Source organism: Cryptomeria japonica, chromosome 1 (genome assembly GCF_030272615.1).
Source record: "Cryptomeria japonica chromosome 1, Sugi_1.0, whole genome shotgun sequence".
NCBI lineage: Eukaryota > Viridiplantae > Streptophyta > Pinopsida > Cupressales > Cupressaceae > Cryptomeria > Cryptomeria japonica.
Genome location: NC_081405.1, coordinates 569,285,196 through 569,293,145, shown reverse-complemented (window position 1 = coordinate 569,293,145; position 7,950 = coordinate 569,285,196).

Here is a 7,950-nt window from a genome sequence, read left to right as displayed (position 1 = left end):
CCGATTTTTCTTTTAAAAACATAACTGACATCATCCTTGAGTAATCATCCACAAATAATATGAAATATTTATCTTCATAATAACTTTGAACTTTTATGGGACCACAAAGGTTAGTGTGTACTAGATCTAAAATTCCTTTAGAAGTGTAGAACTTACTTGTAAAGCTTGATCTTGTCATCTTACCCATCTAGCATCCTCGGCACATAGAATTCTCAGGTTTTTCTAGACTTGATAGACCTCTTAGTCATTACTTCTTGCTTATTTTGATCAGATTATCAAAATTTACAGGACAAAACCTTTTATACCATAACCAGGTATCATCTATCTTTGCATAAAGACACTTGTTCCGAGTTGAGTCAAGATGAAATATTTTACCTTTTGTTTGTGTCCCGGTAGTAGCTAACTTTCCATGCTTGTCATGAACTTTGACAATTCCTTTTTGAAATTCTATTCGGTATCCTGTATTGTTTAGTTGTGCTACCCTCAACAAATTGTATTTCAAACCTTCAACCCAGTATACATCATCACATTTAGCATTGTCAAGAAGTGTTATAGATCCTTTACCTTTCACCGGACATGGTACATCATTACCAAATCTTACATAGCCTCCATCATAGTCTTCTAATTTAACAAACTGGTGTTTATCACCTATCATGTGATGTGAGCATCCACTGTCTATGATCCAAGAATCATTATTATTTATGTGAGATATTAGGGCTTTTTATTCATACCTTTCTTCATCTGATCCATCTTTAATAGCCACATAAACAACTTCCTTTTTATCCATTTCATCAGATTTGTCATCGTTGGATTCCTCATTAGCTACTAGGCATGTCTTTTTGTCTCTCCTTTTGAAGTCTCAGTGTCTTCTATATTGGTTGTCTTTCTGCCTGTTATCTCGGTATTCTCTTTTTTCACTAGATTCTTTGTGAGGACAGTTAGAAGCCATATGTCCTATTTTATCACAATTGAAACATTTTATAGGTAGCTTTCCTTTATGCTTACCTTTTCCTCTCAGTAACCTTCTAGCTAATAATGCTTCAAACTCTTCTTGCTTCTTGATTTCCTCATACAGTTTGTGTACTTCTTCCATATTCTTGTGAAATCTTTCACTTTCTCCATTGTGATTCCCTTCAGAGTACTTACTCATTCTATCATTGCAATCATCAGATTCACCAATATGAAAAGAACTGAATGCAGATTCTACTTTATTTACCGAAGACCCACTGTTATCAAATTTACTCAACTCAAATGCATGTATCTTACCAATAGTATCATCCAAAGAAACTGGCATGTTAGGTACAAACCTCAATTCATTTATTGTAGAGACTCGAATGGCATAAGCAGGTAGAAGTGTTCTCAACAGCTTACTTGTTACATCCTTTTCTTTAATAGTTCCTCCTGCTCGTTTAATTTGATTGACAGTCTCCTTTAACCTTGTACTATATTGGGTTATGTTCTCACCTTCATTCATTCTCATGGATTCAAGTTGTCCTCTTAGACTATCTACTTTTTCTCTTTGAACATGTTCATCACCGCCATACACAGATATGAGCTTAGTCCACATTGCTTTTGCATCATTGTAGCCTTCTAGATCATTAAACTCTAAGTCATTCAGTGCTGATGTTATTTCAATCATAGCTTGAATATGTTCTTGCTTTGCCTTTATCTCTTCCAAGGTCATCGGGTTGGTGCACGATGCAATGTAATCATTCTTGAGATAATATGTTGCATATTCTCCAATTCCTAATAGGAACAACTTCATCCTTTTCTGCCATGTGGAGAAACTTGACTTGTTCAGCTTTGGTGCATCCCTTTTAGACATCTTCGGATCTTTGCCTCAAATACCTTTAAACTTTTCTTCCAGAGTCCAAAGCTCTGATACCAATTGTTAAGTTCTGATACTAAATACAAAGTACTGATGCCAATAGCTAACAAGATGAGGGGGGGGGGTGAATCATACAAACTTAATCTTCAATGAAATCAACAGATTCAACCTTGGTAACCTATACTTTAGCAATATAACCAAAAACTGCTAAACATGCAAACTCATAAAAACATAATAATCATAACACATATAACACCAAATTTAACGTGGAAACCCAAATACGGAAAAACCACTGTGGGATTTTGGACCCACTAAGAAATATACTCTTCTAGAGTATGCTTGGTTAAAAGCAAATCCTGTTAAAGATTACAAACACATTGCTAGATGTGACCCAGTTAAGGGATTTCCCTCAGATCTATTAGGATCTTCACTTTGTTAGAAGTGACCTTGTTAAAGGATTTCAAACACTCATTTAGAATGTTACCTTGCTAGAGGGTTTACAAATAACACTGTTAAGTCCACTCGGTTAAGAGATTTTCTGTCACTTACAAAATAAACAATAGTAATAAATATATCTGCAACTTCACATCTAAAATGCTAAAGAAGATTTGTATTTGCTCAAAAAAATCTTGTCATAGGAATTATCTTGTCCCTCTACTGGGCTCCTTACTCTGTTATTGAAATCGTTCTTCAAGCTTCTGTGCTCGATAATCACTATGTAGCATCCCTGTGCTTAAACTTGCCCGCATGCATTTTTCATCAATAATTTCTTATTTATAAACAATTTGCTAACCGCTGAATCTCCTTGATCACATTTCTCATGATCAATCTTAGCCATCAGATCTTCAATCTTGACCAGGTACAATGCATCCTTCAATCTGAAAATGTTTTGCCTTGCCTTGGGACTTGCTTACCTTTCTTGGAACTTGCACAAGGTTATTGCGGTTCAATCTGCACTGTAGATCTTCCTCTTGATTTTCCATTGCAGTAGATCCTTAATAAACTTCATGCATGACATACCAATCATTTATACATCTCTAGCTCATCATTGTATTTCATTAAATAATGCTTGTATTCATCCAAAGCATTCTGTCATAACTCAGTTGCAACTCGGTAGACATTCCGCCTTCATTAACCGATATCGATAACCTTAGGGTTTACTGACTAGTTTCTTTGCTCGGTGACATAGTATAGTATTAACCTTACAATCACCAACATTTGTAGAATATAAAAACAATATAAACATCATGATCTCATCATTGTCTAACTTGGTAATAGTTGCCCATTGAATAACTTATTTCCTCCCTTATTCATCACATTCTTTCTGTGTCACTTACCGACCACTTAATACTCATCAAATCAATCTTCTCAAGATATGGCAACATCATACTTTATCAGAAAATAAATTTCTTGCCATCAATGACAAAATAATGTTATAAAGATAGTTATCATCATTTTTCATTTATATCAATAATATTCAACAACTTTCTCAATATCCTTAATGAATATCAACAATCTCTCTTTCTACTGAAAATGCCAACACTATTACCGATCAAGGTAGGACCTATGGAGAGAGATGTTATTTTCCAGATGCTTGACCTTCCTCTTTCATACAACATCTTTCTCATTGGCCATGGATTCATGAAATGGAAGAAGTACCATCTATCTATCATTAGTGCTTGAAATTTCCTTATAATAGAGTTGAAGTTAGTATACCCGCTGATACAAGTTACACCTGTAGTGAAATAAAATAGTGTATTGATACCTTTGTTCCTCATAACATAGAAGCCTCTACAGCTCAAATTCCAGAAACTTTGATGAAAGACTTAGAAAAGAAATTGAAAATCATAGATACTGGCATAGATGGATAAGATAGAACTTGTACTTTCACTAATGTCTCTTCCTCCATCGCGAAGACAGTTTGGAAAACCATCAGAGGCTATGAAGCCATAAACTTCAACTCCAAATATCATTTATGATGGTATTTTTGTATAGTCCTCTACTTCCCTTGCAAATGAAATGGAAGAGGAGGTTGTTCTCAAATGGATTTTCAAAGATGATAGTGAAAACAGAGAAGTGCAACACTGTGAGATTTCTCTTGAACAATATGGTCTAGGCTATAAGATGATTCAACGCATGGGATATTCAGGTACTGGTCCTCTGGGAAAGCATCAAGAAGTTATTGTTGAACCTATTCAACTAAAAACTAAGTCTATAAATGATAAAGTTGAACTTGGATACCATTTAGCGGAGTCATCAAATCAAAAACATACTTCTCATCATTGGTCTAAGTGAAAGAAAAAGATACTTCCTTCAACATTACAGGAAGTAAATACTCAGCAAACTCAGGAAGAGTATAAAAAAGAACATGAAGAATTGGTAATCAAGAGAGAAGAAGCAACTTAATCAAGTTCCAATTGTATCAGCAATAACACTACAAGGAGTAGAAATCCCAGAAGATATGAAAGAAGAAATGGAAAAAATTAAAGAGTTGTTTGCACCACTGAATATTCCAGTCACCTATACAAGAATAATGCCAGTAGATGATTTAGAAACTAACTTGAATGAGTATGAATGGGGTCCAAAATATTTATCAGATGCATCTACTGAAGAAACTCCTGAAGAACCTAGTGATATCATAGATGAAGCACAAGAGATAGTGTGATTAAAAATACAAAAGGAAATAGAGGAAATCAGACTAAAAAGACAAGAAGACTATGAAAAATAGGTCAAAGATGAAAGAGGACAAGAAAATTATTCACCTACTATATCTCCCTCTAATGAGATAGAGCCAATCAGGTATGGAACTACAAGTGAAGAATTAGAAACTACAGAAGCAGGGCCGGTCATTAGTCCTGAGGAAGCTGAATGGGAAAGAGGATAGAGACTAACAAAGTCATCAAGGTTATGTCAATAGGTATGTCAAATACAAGTGATCATTGAACCAAATCATGAAGGAACTTGCAACATCAAAGTTGTAGATATTGATACTATACATGCTTTCACTAAACCACTTGTAGAAAAATCAAAGGCCTCATCTTATGACTCTGATCACTCTAAAATATGATCTTTTTATGACATTACCTATTTGACACCAAACTATGACTACTTCATCATGACTGTCAAAAATCTCTATTGAACTTGTTACTGTCGAACCATGATATGTAGTCTAGTCTAGAGTAGAGGATGATTCTAGTGGTAGGTCTATTGGGTTAGGCTCCCTAGATACTAATGTAAACTTCGATAATCATGTTCTAACTCTTCTTGGTCTCGAGATGCTTATGTAAGGTAGTCTTCTAGAACTCAACTTGTTGGTCCAAGGTTGTGATGATAATACCATGAATTCCCTTGAACCTATTAAATCTTTATCCCTGGTATATCTTGATCTTATTAACTGTACTCTCCAAAATCAACCTTTGAATATACCTACCTTTGTCAATGATTATACATTAGCCTTTTATCTTAATGTAGTTGAACAAATGGACTCTTCCACCAGTGAAAAAAGTCAGAACATGACACTAGTAGATGTCAAGTATCTTAGGTTGTAAAAATCAAAAAATGAAAAATAAGAGTTTTGACGGTGAAAACACACACTGTGGCGGTATCACAATCAAAAATAGTAAAATAAAGGACACACCTAATGGTGAAAACCTCTCTGAGGCGCTTGAAGGTGAGATACTTGACATTTTGCCTAATCACTTTCAAGAGAGATCATCAGTTATAATTGAAGCTACATAGCCAGTAAACATTGGAATAGAAGAAGCTCAACACACTATACATATAGCTCAATCCTTGTCCGTCGAAGAACTAAAAGAATTTTCTGATTTCTTCACGGAAAAGAAGATCAATTTTGCATGGACATATGCTAATATGTTGGGTATGGATCCTGACCTCATAATGCATCATCTCTCTATCACTCCTAGAGTTAAACCTATTAAGTAAAAATTATAAAAAATGCATCCTCATGTTGCATTACTTGTTATGGTTGAGTTGGTAAAATTACTAAAAGTTGGATTCATCAAAGCAATTGATTATGTCGAATGGATATCTAATATTGTACCTATTTCCAAACCTGATAAATCAATATGTGTTTGCATGGATTTTAGAGATTTAAACAAATCTTGTCCAAAAGATGATTTTCCATTTCCCAACATTCACATGATAGTGGACATGATTGCTGGCTATGAAATGTACTCTTTAATGGATGGTTTTTCTAGTTACAATCAGATCAAAATTCCACCTAGGGATCAAGAGAAAACGACATTCATCTATGTGTGTGTGTGTGAAAAGTGGATAAAGTCTGCAAGTTGTAAGACACAACACTTCAATTAAGTCATTTCATGCATGGTTAGATAGATATAATCATGAATATAAAAACCATAACAAATTGACCTATTGCTTTCTAAAAGATGTGAGTATAGAATTTCTCTAAGACTTGTTTAAGAAATACTAGTGACTAGACTACACCAAGATGAAGGATTTAATCTATATAAGAACAAGAATTAAGTTAAATGTATGCAAGATTAAGCTATATGAATGAATATTAAGCTAAATAAATGAATAATAAGCTAATAAAATGAATATTAAGCTAAATGGATGAATAATAAGATAGATGGATTCAAGCAATCATGATTAAACTAAATATGCAAAAAGCTAAACTAAGATGCAATAATCTCAAAGCATAATATCTTCAATGACTCTAGAGCAAAAACTACACAATAACAATAATTCTCTAGGGTGTTTTGAATGAGAGATGAAGACTGAATTTATAGAGACTCAAAAGAGAGATCAACGGTCAAGATCGATTAGCAATGAGCGGTTGAGATTCCTCAAGAAAAAGAACAATTCTGGTTAATTGAAATAATTGAGAGATCAGATTAAGTTAATCTTCAGATAGATTCTAATTATAGCTTGATTGAATGCATTCAGCTTAGAAGGCTAAGTCTACATTGGAGATAAATTTAGTTGATTCCATGCAGTTAAGATAAAAATAGGTGATTCCATGCACTTTCTTTTAATTTACTCAAGATTTTTATTTAGAAAAAGGCTTTTCAATGCAACTGAACCTCTTTTGTCAAAAGCTTTGAGTTTTAATTTTAGATAAATGATTAATTCAATTTAATTGTTTTTTCAGATTTTCAAGTTATCTCAATTTAGGAAAAAAAAGAAATATCTTAAGTTTGATTTCTTCTTTCAATTTGATTATTTCTTTTGTTTTCAATTTAACTCTTTCTTTTGCAGATTAATTCCTCTTTTGTGATTAGTCTCTTTTTGTAAATTAATTCCTTTTTTTATGATTAAATGGCAAATTTATCTATTAATTAAATATGCTAGGATATTTAATTAAACAAATGGGATAATTGATCAAAATGATTTTCTTGGAATGCCAACAATCTCCCCCTTTGGCATTGATGAACACACTCATGAGAAAAATCCAAAAACTGTTTCCAAAAAGTGAAGTCCAAAAAGTTACCAAAAATATGTGCTCCCCTTGAGGAGATGATCTCCTCTGAATAATCATTTTTCTCTCTCCACTACTCCCCCTTTGACATCAATGACAAAGGTTGTCAAAAATTGTCAAACTAGTGCAAAAGTTTCACCTCAAAGTTTGTAACCGGTTGGTTACAATCTGAAATATGTCTGCCAAAACCAAATTTAAACTCTACATGAATCTATTGTTGTCATTTAAGGTTGCCTTAGTTTGTTGGATTGTGTCAGTGAGATGATGCACGTTCTCTTCCAGTGATCTTTCTCCTTGAAGTAATGCCTTAGAGGTCTCATTTCTTAGAGAGATAAGGTTATCCAACTTAGGACCAAGTTTATACTTAAGTTCTCTAGCATTAGCCTTAATCCTTACCTTCTCTTTCTCAAATTTCTCCAGTTTCTCCTCAAAACCTATTATTTCTTGCTCAATAATTGATATAGGTTTAGATGAACCAATTATGTTATCAGCTATGTCAACTATTTCCTTCTATACTCTGCTTATTTATTTTTCTATGTCCTTTGTCAACAGATGTGGTTTGCATGTTTTGATGAATCAATGATGAATAGCTAGTACCAAACCGGTACTGAGAGGGGGGGTGAATCAGTATAGGAAAAAACACATTTCCTTGAACTAGTTT